This window comes from Mus caroli, chromosome 10 (assembly GCF_900094665.2).
Source record: "Mus caroli chromosome 10, CAROLI_EIJ_v1.1, whole genome shotgun sequence".
NCBI classification, from domain to species: Eukaryota; Metazoa; Chordata; class Mammalia; order Rodentia; family Muridae; genus Mus; species Mus caroli.
In genome coordinates this window covers 49,068,852-49,089,221 of record NC_034579.1, presented here as the reverse complement: position 1 = coordinate 49,089,221, position 20,370 = coordinate 49,068,852, and the positions used below count along the sequence as shown (strand labels likewise).

The window sequence follows — 20,370 nt, the reverse complement described above, 5'->3', positions numbered from 1 at the left end:
GAGTGTCAGCCGACCCTGCGCCCTCGCTACCCCGGTGCTTTTCCTATTTAAGTACTTTTCACCAGACTTTCATCTCCTAATATTTCTGTATCCTCACAATGGCATAGGGCTAAAGCTTCAATTGGTTGGTAACAGAGGGTTATTCAACATATAAATGATACCAACTGATTTCATTAATTATGATTCTGTGGTTTCATAACAATCTTGGGATATATTTCTCTTGTACATTAAAAACTACATTGAGATTTTCCTAGGGTCTGCACTAAATATGCCCATCGTAGATAGTATGGATGCTTAAACAATATTATATATCCCAACCTATAAAAATAAGACATCTATCCATTTCTATGTCTTATCTGTTCCTTAGATATTTATATTTTAAGTATACAATTTTTTCACTTAACAGATAAATTTTATAATAATTTCATTCTTACTATAGATTGTTTTTACAGTAAACATATCAGATACTGAAACAACTTATGCTAGTCAGTTGGAGCGGGCAAATTAGCAACGATTAAGAAGAGATTAGCATCGAGGTAAAATCTTCTGGGATGCATTTTCTCAGAGTCATCACATAGAATCTGTGTTCCGGAGATGGCACCAGCAGCCCAAATTGGTAACATGTAAGAATCTCCCAGTTTGTATGGGTTTTGAAGGCATGGAAGGATAATGAAAAGCAGCCGAGGCTGTGAGAATGAGCTGGCCCTGTGAACTTAAAAAGGATCATCATTAATTCTTTAAATATTTTGTAGAGTTCAAGAGTGAAACCATCTGGTGTGAGAATTTTATTTGTTGATAGATTTTTCATACTGATGCACTCTACTTATTAGTTGTAGACCTTTTCAAATTTACTTGTTATTCATGAAGTGGTCTCATCAGGTTGTATGTCTCTAGGGACTCATTTTTTCTAAGTTATATAATTTGTTCTATGTATTTATTCATAATAATCCCTTATGACCCTTGTTATTTTATGATACCAGCTGTAATGTCTCCTATGTGGTTCATTATGCTATTTCAGTCAGTCAGCTCCATTTCCTCTTAGGTACTCTAGCTAAAGTCTTGGCAGGTTTCTATCTTTCAAAAGGACAAGTCTTCGTTGCATGGGTTACTTTTCTATTATTTCTTCTTCTGCTTTCTTACTTTTAAACATTTTTCTTGAAATTTGTACTCATGGACACAATGAAATATGATCATATCCAACCCCTTTCTCCTCCTTGCATTATCCTATGTGCCTCCTAACAAATCTACTTCCCAACTCAATCATGTTTTTTTTATAACCCACTAAGTCAAATTGGTGCTGCCTATAAGTGAATGGATGTAGGTCCATCCACTGAAGTATAGAAAAACTTTAAGTAGAAATACACTCATAGCAGCTGGGTTTGAAGCCCCATAGAAGGAACAAAATATGAACCAACCAGTACATCTAGAGCTCCCAGGGACTGAACCACCAACCAAAGAGGATGGACTTGTCGGTCATCACTGGGAAGAGAGGCCCTTGTTCCTGTGAAGGTTCAATGTCACAGTCTAGGGGAATGCCAGGGCAGTGAAGCAGGAGTGTATAGGTTGGTGAGCAGGGGGAGGGAGGATGGGATAGGGGCTTTTCAGAGAGGATACCAGGAAAGGGGATAACATTTGGAATGTAAATGAAGAAAATATCTAATAAATAAAATAGACATTGAAAAAAGAAGAGAATGAAATACACTCATAATAGATTAGCTCACAGAGATGGCTAAGTGGTTAAAAGCACTGATTGTTCTTTTAGAGGTCATGAGTTCTATTCCCAGCAACCATCTGTAATGGGATCCAATGCTCTCTTCTGGTGAGTCTGAAAACAGCTACAGTGTACTCATACATAAAATAAATAAATAGATTGGCTTCCCTGCCCTATGCTCCGCTGTAGCTATCAACTGCCAGTAGCTCCTCAGTGAACACTAAGATCTAGAGAGCACCTTCCTATCTGTGACAGAATTGTGGCTGCCTTGATCTTGTGTAGGTCTTATGCAACTAACTTGCTACTGAGTTCATGAGTGCAATAACCATATAGTGTCTAGAGGGCAGCATTCATAGCACTCCTCTTCATCCTTCAGCTCTTCCCTTCATTCTGTCTATTCTTTCATGGCATCCCCAGAACCTTGGCAGTAGGAGAGTTGATAAAGGTATGTCATTTAGTTAGCCTCTGCCCTGCCTCCTCTTGTGCTCAGCATTTTGACCAGGTTTTGCATCACCTGCTGCCCACAGCAAAAATAAGCCTTTGATGGAAAATAAACACAGGACTATGTGTATAAATGTAAATACTTAAAAGACAATTTTACAATATGATTATCAAACAAAATAACGATAACCTATGCCTTCCCTAACCACAGTCTGTTAACCAGAATTATATAATGCCTATATAGTACCAGTAATGAAATTCTCCAGTATGAAAGAAACCTTAAATCTAATCAGAAAGTGATTAGTAATTCTCATACCAATTTCTCACTGACATAGAAGGCATACCTTACCTGGGTAGGTCAGTAATATATCACACAGGGTCTAGCAAGACCATTGATGTCATTGTCCCTGAGAAGCCTGCAAAGCACTTTCTGGCACTAAGTAAAATTAGCCAGCAGGTAGGAAGTTTCCAGTTCAGTTGGAAATTGATTTATTTATGATCTAAACCAGACAGTGTTTTAACTTCAATAGGCTCCTATCTTGTAATCATGTTGGGTAACTATCTTTGTTACTTTTCCATTGCTATGACAAAACACCGTTACCAAAGCAACTTGTAAAATAGTTCATTTAATTGGGCTTATAGATTCCATAGTGGCACAGTAAAGGCATGATGGCAGGAAGAGCTGAGACCTCACATCATGGTTTGCAAGGAGGAGGCAGAGAACACATTAAGAATGTTAGAAGTCATTTTGTATTAAGATGGCTCATCTCCTTGATCCTTCATACCCACCCTTTGCCCTTACAACCTCTCTCTTAAAAGAAAAAAAAAATTTGTGTGGAGACTGTAGTGTGTCACAGTCTGTCCCACAGAATATCCTTTTGTCCACACTTCCTTACTTGCAAATATTCATTGCAATGCGTTGTTGGTTTAGTTCAAGACCTCTGGCTTCTGCTATCAATACTGGATCCTCACCAGGACTCATCTGGGATATCCCGATTTTGCTCTGAGATCCTACAGCTTTGCATCTGTAGTTCTGACTCTTTCACACTCTCCAACTGTTCATAGGGTAGATATTGGGATGGGACAACTCAAAGCCCCAGATTAGAGCCTTGGTGGTAGCTGAGCTGGTCAGCACACCATCTCTCTGGCACTTACACCACCAAGGCAAGCTCCCCAACACTGACCCATCTAGCTCATCCAATATCACAGCAGTCAATGAGCCGAGCCATCTTTCAAGCTCTCGTGTCTTTGAATGAGTTGAGCACATCCATGCCAGCAGGGCCAGCTCTATTGTACTGCCCAAGCAAGGTGCAAAGCCCACTCTACTGAGTGCTTCAACCAGTGAAGGGCAAGACCATCTCTCTTATGAGTGCTGAAATCAGTGAAGAGCTGATTCTCATGCCCACTGGGAGGACTCACCCACAATTTCCCTAAGCAGAGCCAGATCTACTATACTGCCAATGCAAGGTGCCCCCCTCCCAAGTGCTACAACTAGTATAGGGCAGGAGCAGATCCCTATTCTCATAACTAGACCGGCTTGGCAGGAATCTTTTAAGACCTTAAACCTGTTGCCAGTGATACACTTTATTCAACAAGGTCACATCTTCTATTCTTCCTAAACAGGTCCACCAACTAGGGATCAAGTATTCAAACATGAGCCTGTTGTAATTGTTGGCAGATATTTTCTATATACCATCCTAATTCCCTCTAATCTACAATGTTTCTGTCAGAAAATCAGCTGAAAGTTTTATAATTCCCTTGTACCTGACAAGCTACTTTCTTCTTGATGTTTTCAAAATCCTCATTATCATTGACATCTGATAGGTCTATTGTAGTACATCTCCTTGTAAACTTCTTTAGATGCACCCTACTTCTTGACCTTTAGTCATCTTTGATCTGAACACCCACTTCGTTCCACAGACTGGGGAACATTTTAGATATTATTTCTTACCATGTGCAATGTCTTATCTTTCTGAAGTTCCTCATAATACAAGTGTTGTTTAGATTAATGTTTTATAAGCAACTTATGCTTTCTCTATTCTTTTGAGTTATTTTATTACTGTTTCTTTCTTTTAACTGAATTATTCCCACCTTGAGTTCACTGATACTCTTTCCTTTTCGATTTGGTCTGCTTCTAGTGATTTTTTTTAATGCAAGTATAAATTGTGTTCTTCAGCCCTGTGATTTCTGCTTGGTACATTTTTTTAAATATTTTCTATATCCTCAGTGAAACTCTTTATTCATGCATCATTTCTTGGAACTCTGTATGCTTCTTTGTGAGAATTACTTTGAATTATCTGTTAAATAAGTCATCTAACTCTACTCTGGAGTCTATTTTTGAAGAATTATCCTGTTACTCTGTTTGCTTAGTTTCTGCCTGATAGTTTCATTTTCCTCAAATCTCTCTGTCAATCTCTGTGTACTAGGAAAAGTTGCCCTCCTGTCCGAAATGCTGGCTTTATAATGAGGAAAACCCTTACCAATCAATACTCTAGAGGTACTCAGAAACTCTAGAGATGTCTAAAACTTTGGAGGTAGTTTTCTATTACCTACATTTAAGTTGGTTTTTGTATATCTATGGTGTCTAAAGTATTTTGGTTCTCAAAGATGCTGTAGAACAAGAGTCTGAATAAAATTTCCATAGACAACCCTCATAAAACTTAGATCACTGTTTCTTAAATTCCTTCCATGGTAAGAGGTAAGCAGTGGCTACTGCTTCTCCTAAAGTCCCAATGGCAAACAGAGGCATCGTCCCACCATAGTTCACTCTGGGAACCCAAAGAATTCATTGTGCTTTCTTGCAGAACACAGGCCAGGGCTACTTTCAGAGATGACGACACTCTTCTCCCAATAGATCACACATAGAAAGCCTTATCCAACAGAGCTAAGGAATACCCCTTAGCCACATAGATGAGGCGTCAGGCTACATGTAGATCTGGCAATAGGTAGGTAGAGAATCAGGAGTACTTTCCTAATAGAGGAGCTGAGTTAGGGTTTTTTCCCATATCTTGTGTACTAGTGTGAAAGGGGGGCCTACAGCAATTATCCTTGTAAATCTCCATATGTTTTAAACATTCTACAGATGGGTACATTATTCTAGGTTCAAAACCGGAAATTCAGAAGCAAAAATAATTTGGTATTCGTTTGGGAAAGTTAGGCATTGAGTGAGAGAAGCAATGGGACTTGTATTTATCCAGGATACAGAGACAAGTCCATTATTTTCTGATCTTATATTTGTCAGTTCTACAGTGTCTTCTGAGTTCTTATGATTCTTTTTTCATTGGGGCTTTCTAGAAATTTATTTGCTTCAAGGAGTCATAATGTTACAGAGGCATTTTTACTGTGAGTGCCTAAAAGTTGTTGTCAAGTAACTCCATCTGATCTGTACCAGTTTTAGTGTCTGTAGATTTTCTTCTTCATTCATGTCATTATTTCTCTTGTGTGGGGGTATAGAGATGTCTTAGCTAGGGTTTCATAGCTGTGGACAGACACCATAACCAAGGCAACTCTTATGGACAACATTTAATTGGGGCTGGGTTACAGGTTCAGAGTTTTATTTAGTCCATTATCATCAAGGAAGAAGCATAGCAGCATCCAAGTAGGTACAGTGCTGGAGGAGCTAAGAGTTCTGCATCTTCCTCTGAAGGCTGCTAGTAGAACACTACTTCCAGGCAGCTAGGACAAGGGTATTAAAGTTCATGCCCACAGTGATACACCTACTCCAACAAGCCCATGCCTCCTAATAGTGCCACTCCCTAGGCCAAGCATATACAAACCATCACAAGTGAGTACTTACACCCTGAATAATTTTGCATATTATAATATGCGATAGATGATCTCACCATATCTTGGTTTCTGTAGGTTTTCTTCTAGATATATAAAGAAGAAGGGCTGAAAAAAGGCTTAGCAATCACTGGCTTCTCATCCAGAAGACCCAGATTCAATTCACGGCACTCTCATGACATCTCACAATTTCCTGTATCTCAAGTTCCAGGAGACCCATTGCCCTGTAGCCTTCACAGGCGCCATGTGTACACATGGTACAAATATGTACATACAGGCAAAATTCCCATACACTAAAAATGTTTAAAACCTGCATGCTGGATACAGAATGAATGATGAGTGGGTATACAAGAGCAGACTTTCTCTGGTCCATTTCAAGAATATACATATCAAATCAAATTCTGGAAAACATTAATATAATATTAGTGAGCAAATTAGTTTTATTCCTGGAATGAAAGATTAAATCAACATGTGAAAAATCAGTGAGTGGTTCTGTCCATAAATAGACTCAGGGCAATTTTTCAATTTATGCAGAAAAGGCATTCAACAAAGTTTGCTACCCCTCCATGACAAAAATTCCTAAAAGAAATAGCAGGAGTCTATTTCAATATAATAAAGATTATATATGACAAACCTACAGTCAATGATATAGTAACTGAGGAAAAACTGAAAATTTTCTTCTAAAATAAAACAGAGGTGCCAATTTCTCTTACCTGTATTCATTACAATGCTCAAAGTTTTAGCTAGCACAATACAACAATACAAATAAATACTGTGCTTGCTTCAGAAGCACATATACTAAAATTGGAATGATACAGAGAAGATTAGCATGGCCCCTGCGCAAGGATGACATGCAAATCCATGAAGAATTCCATATTTTTTTTATAGAGGAAAAAGTGGGGAAGAGGTTTGAAGATATGAGCACAAGGGAAAGATTCCTGAACAGAACACTAATGGCTTGTGCTGTAACATCAAGAATCAACAAATGGGACCTCATAAAATTGCAAAGCTTCTGTAAGGCAAAGGACACAGTCAATAAGACCAAAAGGCAACAAAAAGATTGGGAAAAGATCTTTACTAATCCTAAATCCAATAAGGGGATAATATTCAATATATATAAAGAACTCAAGAAGTTGGACTCCAGAAAACTAAACAACCCTATTTAAAAATGGGGTACAGAGCTAAACAAAGAATTCTCAACTGAGGAATACCAAATGGTTGAGAAGCAGCTAAAAAAAAAAATGTTCAACATCCTTAATCATCAGGGAAATGCAAATCAAAACAACCCTGAGTTTCCACCTCACACCAGTCAGAATGGCTAAGATCAAAAACTCAGGTGACAGCTAGGTTGGCGAGGATGTGGAGAAAGAGGAACACTCCTCCATTTCTGATGGGACTGCAAGCTTGTACAACCACTCTGGAAATCAGTTTGGCCGTTCCTCAGAAAATTGAACATAGTTCTACAGGAAGCTCCAGCAATACCACTCCTGGGCATAAACCCAGAAGATGCTCCAACATGTAATAAGAACACATGATCTACTATGTTCATAGCAGCCTTATTTATAATAGCCAGAAACTGGAAAGAACCCAGATGTCCCTCAACAGAGGAATGGATACAGAAAATGTGGTACATGTACACAATGGAGTACTAGTCAGCTATTAAAAACAATGAATTTATGAAATTCTTAGACAAATGGATGGATCTGGAGGATATCATTCTAAGTAACCCAATCACAAAAGAACACACATGATATGCACTCACTGATAAGTGGATATTAGCCCAGAAATTCAGAATCCTTCTTAGAAGGGGGAATAAAATACCCATGGAAGGATTTACAGAGACAAAGTTCAGAGCATAGACTGAAGGAATGACCATCCAGAGATTACCCCACTTGGGGATCCATCCCATAAACAACCACCAAACCCAGACACTATGACAGATGCCAACAAGAGCTTGCTGACAGGAGCCTGATATAGGTTTCCTGAGGGGCAATGCCAGTGCCTGACAAATGCAGAAGTGGATGCTCATAGTCATCCATTGGACAGAGTACAAGGTCCCCAATGAAGGAGCTAGAGAAAGTACCCAGGGAGCTGAAGTGATCTGAAGTCCCATAGGAGAAACATCAATATGAACTAACTAGTACCCACAGAGCTCCTTGGAACTATACCACCAATCAAAGAAAACACATGGTAGAACTTGTTGCTCTAGCTATATATGTAGCAGAGGATGGCCTGGTCAGCCATCAATGGGAGGAAAGGCCCTAGGTCCTGTGAAGGCTCTATGCCCCAGTATAGGGGAAGGCCAGGGCCAGGAATCAGAGTAGGTGGGTTGGGGAGCAGGGGGAGGGGGAAGGGACAGGGGATTTTCAGAGGGGAAACTAGGAAAGGGGATAACATTTGAAATGTAAATAAAATATCTAATAAAATATTTAAAATAAATAAATAAATACGACACAAATTAGAAAGGAAGATCAAATTATATCTCTTTGTAGATGATATGATCCTATACTTAATAGACCATAAAGATCCATCAAACTTACTTGAATTGATAAAGATGTTCAGCAAAATAGCAGAATACAGGATCAATATACAAAGATTAGCATATACATACTAAAAATGACTTTCTAAGAAAGAAAACAGAAAAAATTACAAATCACAGATGATATCTTCAAAATTGCCTAGGAGGGCCTTTAGATTTTGCTCAATAGTTAAGATCACTGGCTGCTCTTCCAGGAACTTGGTTCCAGTAATTCCCAATTCCCACACCACAGTTCATAACAGTCTCAGAGTATCTAATACTGTCTTCTGGCTGCCACATGGAATAGTCATGGTCAGGATGCACAGACATACATGTAGGTAAAACACCCATACACATAAAATTAAATAAATAAATAAATAAATAAATTTAAAACTTGCTTTAAAATACATAGAAATATTTAACCAAGAAGTTAAAGACCTCTGTAATGAACATGTTAAGATCCTGGAGATATAAATTGGCAAAGGAGCTAGTTGATGGGAAAGACCTCCAGCATTAGTAGATAGGCAGAAGTGATACTATAAAAATGGCTTAATATTTACAACTTTCACCAAAAGGGAAAAGCTTGTTTGTGTAGCTCTAGCTAATTGTCATGTTTTTAAAGATTTGTTTTATTTTTATTTGTGTGAGTATACATGAGCATTTTTTGCCTGTGTGTGTGTGTGTGTGTGTGTGTGTGTGTGTAGAGAGAAAGAGAAACAGAGAAAGACAGAGAGTGATAAAAGAGGAAGGAGATAGGGGAGATAAAGGACAGACAGACTGAATGAATGAGTGACTGGTGTGGGTGTGGATAAAACATGCATGGGTCTATTCAAAGACCATAAAATGCTGTGAGATTCCCTGGAACTGTAGTTGCAGGTAGTTGTGATTCACGTGAAGTAAGTACTGGCAATTGAACTAAGGAGCAAGCACTGTTTCTTAATCACCAAGCCAATCTCCAGACCCTGCACCTCTTGTTATCCATTCATTAGTAGGAAAATATTTGAGTTATCTATTTTTCCTCTCCTTTTTTTCCTTATGACTAAAAGTTTCATAACTATGTATGTTCAATTATTCAGTTTTGGGAGGCATGTTTGTGTGTTATTTTTCTGGTGGTTGATAACATCAAGCATATTTTAAGGTACATATTGACAATTTATGCATCTCTTTAGGTTGATAGCCATTCAGAAAGTTATTTGAATGTTTTTAACTAGGTTTTTTATATTTTTATGATCCGCTGTAAGATTCTTTACGTGTTTCAGATACGAGTATCTTACCATATAGATGCTTTGTAAGTATTTTCCCCAATTCTATTAGTGCTGTTTCCCTTTCTAAATCATGGGGGGGTGCGTGCCTGGGGATGGCTCAGTGGGTAAGGGCACTTGTTGTGCAAGAATAAGGACTTGAGTTAAAATCCCTAGCAGCCACATTTTTAGAAAGCCAACCATGGCCAGGAAAAACTGCAATCTTGGAGCTGTGGGTAGTACAAACTGTCTCTCAGATTTTCACAGTTTCAGAAAGAGAGAGACCTTGACCCAAAGAAATGAGGTAGATAGAGCAGGGCACAGAACATTTCTCCTCTGGCCTCCATGCACATGCATAAAGCTGTGCATACCTTCACATACAAATGTATATACACCCCCCCATATAGAAATGACATGTTTTAAACACAAAAGTTTTTAATTTTGATGAAGTGCATTCTATTTTATGTTTCTAATGTAATAAAATGTCTATCCTTCTCCTTTGCTTAGTAGTATTGAAATATATTTGCTGCTACAACCTTATTTGCTTTCGGGAGACATCTAGAAAGTAATCAAAATAGCCTTTACTTTTTTCAAATGAATAGTGAGTCTTCCTTCTCTATGAGTTTCATTGGCCACTGGTCCACGAGAAAAGAGGGAGCAGAAGAAGCAAGCAGGGTTAGGATGACCTTGAGTATGACTCAAGGACTTCCAGAAGCAGATTCAGTGAGATAGCTCTACTTTGTTATTCGGGGGGGGGTACATATAGACTTTTAGGGGTACAAGTGGTAAGGGCTGATTGATCATAGCACAGACCCTAATTATCATATAGGCAAGAAGCTAAAGCCGGACATGTGCTGAAGCATGCAGGGCTTGCAGAGAGCTCTGCACAGTGACATTCTTCAGATAAGGTAGGGTGTCTATGCTCAGAGACACTGTGCAATTTAGGTTAGGCAGGGAAATAGAAGGCCCACTGTGAAAAAAGGGTTCTTGATTTTGTGCCAAGCTTGGAGAGTTATCTGGACATGGGCAACTGTGACTTTAATAACAGAGTTCCCCAACAATAAACAAGCAGATATTTCCCTTTGTTCTGGAACATATTTTAGGCTCTTTAAAGACATCTATTTGAGATAAAATCTGAATGAATATTATGTCAATGCAGTCATGTGTTTACTTGGTAATTTTGCTTGTTTTTCTTTGCAGCAGTTTTAGGGACATCCTTAAATGTTGAAAATAATAATCTTCTGATCCATAAATGTAAGGGTCTCCTGTCTTATGCAGGGGGAAAAAAAGAAACTTGTTCATACTCATAAGCCATCTGTATTTAAAAATGGATCAAATCCTGACACTGAAGGCACACACTACCTGCTAGAGCTGAGACTCAGAATGCATCCCCATGGTCCTTACTAACTCAGTCACCATCTTTGTGTGGCATGCAGCTTCTGCTTAAATCTTCATACATGGCGAGCAATGAAGACATGGAGTATTGCATTCCTTGTGTCTTGTTTTGGAAAAAATAAAAGCTAACTAAAGTGCTTTAAAATATGGACTCAGTGCAAAAAGGCCTATGGATTGGATCCAAAAATTATTTCCTAAAACAATTTTACAGGGGCATAAAAACCTAGAATTATAGCATAATTTGTCATATTATTTTATAGTATAAAATACTACTTTAGACATTTTACCTTGTTCAGTAATAGCTTACTGAATATACAGCATGGGAAAAGATCCTAATAAAAGCATGAACATTATAAAACACGCTTAAAGATTCATGTCGTCTCTTACAGATATTTCTTTATAATTATAGTTAGAGAGTATTTAACGATGACTTTTATAGATTATTGTAATTTATTGATCATGGATTTAACAAACTACAAAACAAAGTCGTTAGCTGAACTAAAAAAAAAAAGTAAATCCTATTTGATATTCATATGCTTACAATCCTGAGAGTGCACTCACTATTATAGAATACACTATGTCAAAATATTTTAATGCCCAGTTGATTTTAGAACTATTCTTTTCAATTCCCTAAAATAACCCATATGCAATGTTTAGGTGAAAAATCAACTAATGCATACTATCTACTTTAGAGATGTAAAGAGTAAGAGGAAAGAAGGAAGTAGCATTTGCAGGTAAGTTTCTTAAGGAAATAGTTCATGAAATGCTGCCATACCCACATTACAAAGAAGCTGTGTGGCATTGTTCGTGGCCCGTGGAGTAAAAGGATGGAGAGTAACATCCGCCCCTCAGAAACTGTCCAATTGTCATCCTTAACTCACAAAACCATTTGCACTGTTTATGATAATATATCAATTATAAAAAATTAGACACAATACAAGATTATTAAACAGCAAGCTAAAATAATCCATCATCCCATTCTCCACATAAATGTTATTATCAAAAGTAATTTACATATAGTTTTCACTTTATTTTGTATCTACAATATAGAAGAGCACTGTGCTTTATCAGTAATCTGATAAAATTAATTGTTATTAGATATTTTCTTTATTTACATTTCAATGTTATCCCCTTTCCTGGTTTCCCCTCCCCAAACCCCCTATTCCACCCCCTCTTCCCCTGCTCCCAACCCACCCACTCTAGAATTCAGTCTGGTGTTTCCTCTGAAAATTGGAAATCGTTCTACCTGAGGGCCCAGCTATATCACTCCTGGGCATATATCCAAAAGATGCTCTAACAAGGACACATGCTCTACTATGTTCATAGCAGCATTATGTATAATAGCTAAAGCTGGAAACAACCCAGATGTCCCTCAACAGAGAAATGGATACAGAAAATGTGGTATATTTACATAATGGACTATTATTCAGCTATTAAAAACAATGACTACATGAAATTCCCAGACAAATGGATGGATCTAGAAAATATCATCCTGAATGAGGTAACTCAGTCACAAAAAAAAAAAACACACATAGTACGTACTCACTGATAAGTGGATATTAGCCCAAAGAAAAAGAAAAGAAAAAAAAAAAGCTTGGAATATCAATAATACAACTCGATATGAAACAAAAGAAGAAGAAATACCAAAGTGTGGTTGCTCAGTCCTCCTCAGAAAGGGGAAGAAAATAATCACAGAGATAGAGGAAGGGAAAAGTCTAAGAGGGAGGGAGGGAGGAAGGGAGGGAGGGAGGGAGGGAGGAGGGTGAGGGGAAAAAGGGGCAGGATCAGGTGTGGGAGGAGACAGGGCATGGAAAAGTACAAAGGGTCAGGAATTTGAATGAAAGTTTGTTGAAATGGGGGATGGGGAACTGGGGTATCCACTAGAAAGTCCCAGATGCTAGGGACCCAAGAGGTTCCTAGGACCTAACAGGGATCAAATTAATTTTTAAAGTCTGCAAACAAATAATTGCTAACAGTGCCAAATAGTTTATTGTATGAATAATAATAGTTCATCAAAACCAGTTCTCTTACACTGTATGCCTTGTAGTGTGCCATATAACATGACAGTAACAAAAACAGCCACAACAACAAAACCAACAAAACAGAAAACTAAACAAAGAATCCACAATACCAAATTTCATCAAAAGCCTGAAACAGGTTTCTCTCACGAATTCATATTTATTTCCCCTCTGAGCTTTATTTAAGACATATATTGTTTAGTTTCAGCTTATGTAGCCTCTAAATTTTACTTCAATATAATCCAGAAAGTCTGTGCTAGAGAGTCATACTTTATAAGTGAAACAGCTCTATAAGAACAACGTACATTAGATATCTCAGTAACTAAGTCTCTTTTATGGCATCCAAGACAAAATACTTTTATGTAAAATTCAGCCAAGTGGAGCTGCATCATTATTTTAAAGTCTGCTGGTTTTTTGGCATCCTTTGAACAGAAAAAAAGAAAGCTCTGGGTTATTCTCTATAGTGTGGATAATTTATAATATAATCCCACTAATAAATCAAGTGTATTAACTTTGGAGACATCAAAAATGTTATTCATAAGATGGAGTCTATTTTTTGAGGAAGGAAAAACAGGATAGAACAAATGAATAAAAAGAAAGTGTGAGTATGTTCTTCTTAAAAGGGACACTCTTGGGTCTTTCTTCTGGACATAGTCTTCGTATCTCTCAGGGTGAGTGGTAGCTTTTCGGTAGTTTGTAATGGAGACTTGAAGACTGGGAGCCTAGGATTCCATGGACTTATGTAAAGACATAACAGGTGCTTGAAAAGAAAGGTGTTTTCATTTGCCTATTCTTTATTTTTGAAAGTTTAAATGTATTAACCTTTTTCTATGTCCTAATGGAAATATTGGAATATTTGATTTCCAAAATAACACTTGGAAAAGTTCTGAGAACTTCAAGAATTTAGTGTTGCACTCTCACAAAGGAAGAAATCTGGAACATCTCCCTAGAGTCTCTGAATGTAGAGATGGTTCAGTAGGAAGAGATATGCTCTACATGATCTCAGGTTTCATGTGACATCATGATTTCTAATATGCTTTCATTTTCTGAGACTGAACATGCATTCAGGCTCCTTGGAGTATGATGAACATAATTACGAGGATATACTTTGAGAAGACAGTGTTTCAAATTGTTGAATTCTAAGAAGTGTCTCTGAATGGGTCCACATTAAGTTGCTGCAAGGAACAGATTCAACAGCACAATACCATAGCAAGTTACACCTTAGAAAATATCATCATGGACAGGAGGAGATTCATCTTGTGTTGACATTGTGATAGGAATGATTCTTCAGTGGTAGAGAAATAGTGTAGAAGCAGAAGGAACCAGACTCCACAACCTCTCAAAGAGAGCAACACTCAAAATATGAAGGCTGAAACTTACAAAACTGAGTGAGGATGGAGTGGATCTCTAAAAGAATTCTGATACAGAGTAGCTTAGAATGTGGACTCATCGGGATGAGCTACCCCTCTGCATTCCTGAGTGAAGCCTACTTAGAGAAAGATGGGGGTCATTTGTGAAGAATTGCTAGAATAAAAATACTAGAATTAAATGAGAGTCCATGTTAATGATAATATGACATTCCCCACACTGAAGTAATAGTATTGTGTATAAAAGTTCAGAAATTTGATACCAGAAACAGAATAAAGTGACTATGTGTTCAATTTACTGTGAAGGTTTATAGGAGTGGACATCAATTAAGAAGTCACTATTTATTCAAGCGCATGAGAAAAGAAGTCTCATTTGTGGTCAGAAGGCTCCATGTTTAATGAAGGTATGGAGGGGAAAGCTAAGAAGGTAACATTTCCCAGGGCTTTCCTCAAGGTTGCTCAAGGCTCCTAGGACCCAGGGATCTTTGATGGTGGTACAGAGAACCTCTTTAGAAACCCTTTAGTGATGTTGATACACTATTTGACACCAAGTGGATAAGAGGCATGATGCAAACTGCAGATAATTTCTCAGTAAACTATGCCACAGGTGCAAATACATTGAAGCTAGTTGGGAAAAAAAACATGACTATGATATCTGTGCTGGATTCATCATTGAGCAGCTCTTCCTGATCTTCACAGGGTACTTTCCTGTACTTTTAAAGTTATTGCTTCCTAAAATAGGAACACCAAGAAGAGCTGAGCTATTGGTCTTAAATTACCAGCACTTTCACTGGCAGTAAGTGAAACTTACAAATCCCAGCTATACAAAGACATCTTTGATTAAACTCTATTTTATTGAATTTAAGATTCCATCGTGTGTTAAAAAAAATAGTGCTGTTGTTTCACCTACCATTAAGGGAGAAAATCACTGCCAACTAAATTCTGATATGTCATGGATCCTGAGCTGAATCTCAGTTTCAAATGCATTAAATCATGGTAGAAAATTGCATGCCTCTGAATCAATGAACTAAAATATTTCTGTAAGTGTACTTAGTTCTCAAACTTCATTTTTATTGACAAGAGAAACACTGATCATGCTACTTCAAGGTAAACCCAGACTTTGTTATATTTTTTTTCACTCAGTTCTATTCAAGGAAACAAGCAACATAGAACTCTCTAGAATAGTTCAGGTAAAAAGAGACTGCTTTTTCATTTTCACAAGAGGAAATTCCATTGTCTGGTCCAGCTACAGTATTTCAGTTGACATATTCAGCTAACTGCTGTGGACATCCCCAGCAACTCTCATGCCTTTATCCTCCTGGTCCTTGTATTCTATGTTCCACATAACAAAAGTACAGTGTCTCCCAGTATGCATGCCTATAATGTATGACATGACTTGAGAGGTAGAGGTTATAGAGTCCCTAACTCAAGTCCCACCTGGGCTACCAAGCGAGATTCTGTTTTCAATTGTTTGTTTGTTTGTTTTAAATAAATAAATAAATAAGCAAGCAAGCAAACTAAAAGGAATCTAAAGTCTTTAAGCTCTTTGGCTATTATTGGGATCTTCAGACATAGCCATCTGTTCTTGTTGTTCGTTTATTTGTTTGTTTGTTTTTGTTTGTTTTTTCTCTCTTTGGGAAGATGTAGGACCTACATGCTTTTGTGTGTCCCCCAATTAGGGCTATGCTTCTGTTCCAGGTCCTCTACCAGAACTTCTCAGAGGAACAGGTAATTCCATAGACACCCCTTCTTACAAACAATACCAACTGTTTTTAGGTTTTTGTTGTTCCCCTAACACAAAGGACTTCCACCGTGCTAGGACTCACATTCTCCTTCCTTTCCAAAGCCAATCCTTCTTTCAATCAACTGAACCTGACTCATCTTTGTTCCTAAAGGCAGAACGATCCTGCTAAGCCTTGAGATTAGTCTATAGTTTGTGTCAGAGTGAAAGCTTTTGATACTGTGTAAGTTTCTCTTTAGAAGTTCAAATGTTAAAGGCTGTCTCTTTTCTTGCTTGGTATAATCCTTTATTCTGAAGGCAGATCACAAGGAAAGCTGGGGAAAAAAGAAAGAAACTGAAAAGGAAATCCTAGTTAAATTGAAAACACAGCCCCACTGCCACAGTGATTCAGTCATTCCTGGTCTAAAATATGGGTTAGTCGTGCCTAACAGTACCTTGAGTTAGATTTATTAAGAAAGTAAATTTTTGCAGAAAATCTTAGAGCTAGGAAGATATTTTTTATTGGTTCATGAGAATGTCAATTAAAAATTCTGAAGTGCCGGGCATGGTGGCACATGCCTTTAATCCCGGCACTCAGGAGGTAGAGGCAGGCAGATTTCTGAGTTCGAGGCCAGCCTGGTCTACAACGTGAGCTCCAGGACAGCCAGGGCTACACAGAGAAACCCTGTCTCAAAAAACCAAAACCAAAACAAAACAAAACAAAACAAAAACAACAACAACAACAAAACAAAACAAAACCCTGAAATAATTGTTTCCACAGTGAAGAACTGCAATGTATTTTAGAGTTGTTTATTATCATTAATGATAGGCAATGGGACCACATGTAGCCACAGTCTCAAGTATAACTTATACACAACTGTGTTCCCTTACACAAAAGACATTAGGAGCCCAACATTGGAAACTTGTAAAATCAACCCCACATTTTCCTCTCAAAAGCTGGCAAAGTCTGTGAAAATGTCCACATTCTGCTAGGAAATCAGTTTCTGAGAGTTACAGATTATGAAGGAGTGATGACAAAAATGGACCAATTCTCCACTCATTTCCTTCTGTATTCCCATGCTTTTGCAATAGGGTCTTAAGTTTCCTTTATTAAGCAGTAAAATCTGTATTTTAGTCCTGGAATGTAGATTTCTCTTATGGTTCGAGGTGCTGAATAAAGACAACCAAACACCTGGCATATTTCTGCTTTAATTTGTCCAGTACTGTGCATACAATCCCAGACAGGTCTGCTGTATAATAAATCCATTTCCTCCACTACCCAAGAACAGCACATCCCAAGTGTCATATTTCAGGCAACTCCCAGATATTCCACAGAGTGTTTCATACATGTCTATAAGCCCAACCAAGATCAAACCTACCAAGCCAGTCTACAAATTTGTGAGAAAAAGTATAGTTCTAGAGGTTTCCTTATTAATCTTAGGGTGTGGATTAATATGCAACAATATATTAAGAACATAGAAATTAAACTCAAGGAGAGAAGCTGCCTTAACAAACATATGACACATCATTGGCTTTGGGAATGACTGAAAAGTAAGGACTGCAACAATAGAGAGCCAGCAGTTAGTAAGAAAATCTGGAAGAACAGTATGGAGGTAGCACCAGTGGATGAAAAGTGATGAAAAGTGATGTATTATGGAATACTAGAAAGGGAACAAAACAGTTGTCTGGTGTCCTTGGGGAAGTGTGAAAAAGTATCAAACTCAAATTTTAGGATTGAATAAGAAGTAGGCCTATTAATGAGGGAAATTTTTTCTAACTCAGTGAGATGATGGGGCAAGGAGATGAGATGAACTGACTTATTTGAAAGAGTTTAAAAGCAACACCATAGCCTATAACTACAGTTGGAAAAAAGAACTGTTTCTGTCTGCCTGTCCCCAGGCTGGGACAAAGATTATGTCAGGGGTTAAAATATCTGAAAGAATTGAGAAACTATCTAATAGGCTTTCTGAGTTAGTCAAAAGAACTCTAGGAATCATAAGACCATGGTTGCACCAGAGCCATCCCCAAGTAACAATATAACTGAGAGGAATCTATCAAAAGCAGTAGACTTTGATTCTTTATTCAATTCTTAGAAAGATCAGAAAGGTATTCAGGAAGCATCTGTGAGAATATACTACCATTCTGAACTAAAGGGGACAGAGATTGTTAAAATATAAAAAAAAATCCCATCTTTCAACTTTCTTATAGAAAGGAATCCAGTACAAACACCAAATTAACTGGCAGAACCCGGCTGTATCTTCAGAAGCCGGTGATGGGGTGAGAAGATAAAGATGAAGCACAGCCCTGTGGTACCTGGACCAGAAACAATTGGGGAAGAAGAACCCCATGAGGATATCCATGACCTGATAGCAGTCCCACAGCCCAAGACAGGGAAGATGCCATGTGTCCACAGCAGAGACTGCACTGTGCAACCCTTCAGTGACTGTCTCCTTACTTCCTTTAGCCCATAGGGGTCATTCATAGCTATCTTACCCCTACCTCACAACTCTATGCTAGGTATTGGGAAAGCCTTTTAATTTGTATATCTACAAATTTATAGAAGACATACTTATGTATCAAAAGATGGCCTAGTCGGCCATCACTGGAAAGAGAGGCCCATTGGACACACAAACTTTATATGCCCCAGTATAGGGGAATGCCAGGGCCAAAAAATGGGAATGGGTGGGTAGGGAAGTGGGGGGGGAGGGTATGGGGGACTTTTGGGATAGCATTGGAAATGTAATTGAGGAAAATACATAATAAAAAATATTTTAAAAGGGGCCCTTATTCATTCTTTTAATTTTTCCCTTGTTAACTTGATATACAAATATATCATTTATTAAGCCTAACCTCTCCTTTCTTCTTGTCCCAAATATTTCATATTAATAAAACTATATAAGCATATTACAAACCAAAGAAGACATACCAAAAAGACTCTTTTCTCATTTTTGATTGACCTATTCAGTTCTGGGATCCAAGCATGATGTGGTTGATGGAAGCTTTTGAAAATCCTGGAAGTTAACAAAAAATTAAATAATGTTACCTGTACCTCCTTCCACTGCTTTGTTTGTACCCTTTCAGTTGTGTGTTGAGGTCTCTACACTACTGTGGAGGGTCTGTTTTCATTTTGACTTGTTGACATGATTTGGCCAATAGGAAGCAGCAGAAGTAATCGTATGCCAGACTAGGCTTTAAGAGACCCTGTAACTATTTTTCCTTCCCCACTCCAACCCCCACCCATTATATGAGCAAGTTTAAAGTAGCCAACTGGAGAGCCTGAAGCCTAGTCACACCTCTAATGTTGGAGAATAGATGGATCACCACCAAACATGTCAGTTATGCTAACAAATGACAGATGAACAAGTGGACCAAGAAAAGGTCAGTGAAACAAAAAGGCTAAAAGAGTTACCTGCCTGACCTACAAACTAATGATAAATAACAGAATCACTACAGCTTACATTATTATGCTTAAATGGCTTTTGAATAGGAATTGTTAGCAGATTGTCATTCTACCTAGAGGACTATAAGGAAAATACCACATTTTTCTATTAATTCTATAACTTATTTTGTATTTAAAAACTTAATGGCCTACAATATGGTCTAGTTTGTAATGATACTTGCTGCCAAACTTGACAACCTGCATACAATCCCCAGGATCCACATGGAGGAAAGAAAGAATCTGCTCCCACCGAAAGACATTCTAAGAACCAGGATATTTTTCAAAGTAGTATTTATCTGGATTTCAAAGTAATTCCATCATCTTGCTTTTCTTCAGCAAAATTGTTTTCAAATTTGTTTTAAATTACATTTAATTTTTAATCATAAGTAACACTACATCCACCTTTCTAAATCATTCTTATTATTCTACATGCATTTAAACAATGAGAGACACTTGGTATCTTTACAATCAAGTATGTTTATACATCAGGATTTATGGTCATCATACTTAACCATATGCTAGAGTAAATAATCAATTCTAATCAATTTATTCATAGGATAATTTAGCTCATGTGAGACTAATATTTATAAATGTTCTTTGTAATAACATATGCTGAAGCAGAAAACTCCAGTATAGTAGAAAGACATACATGATTACTGACATTTTACATTACTCTCGAATTCTGAGAGGAGGAACTCGTACAGCAAAGTGCCAAGCTTACTTCACATTCTGTTAGA

General features: G+C 37.7%; 1 non-coding gene across 1 annotated transcript; it reads left to right on the top strand.

Annotated features, from left to right (window-relative positions):
* The first annotated feature begins 6,709 nt into the window (after positions 1-6,709).
* Positions 6,710-6,816, top strand: LOC115032280. The gene has a single exon (XR_003837920.1). It is a non-coding gene; the product is annotated as a U6 spliceosomal RNA (small nuclear RNA).
* Positions 6,817-20,370: the final 13,554 nt, after the last annotated feature.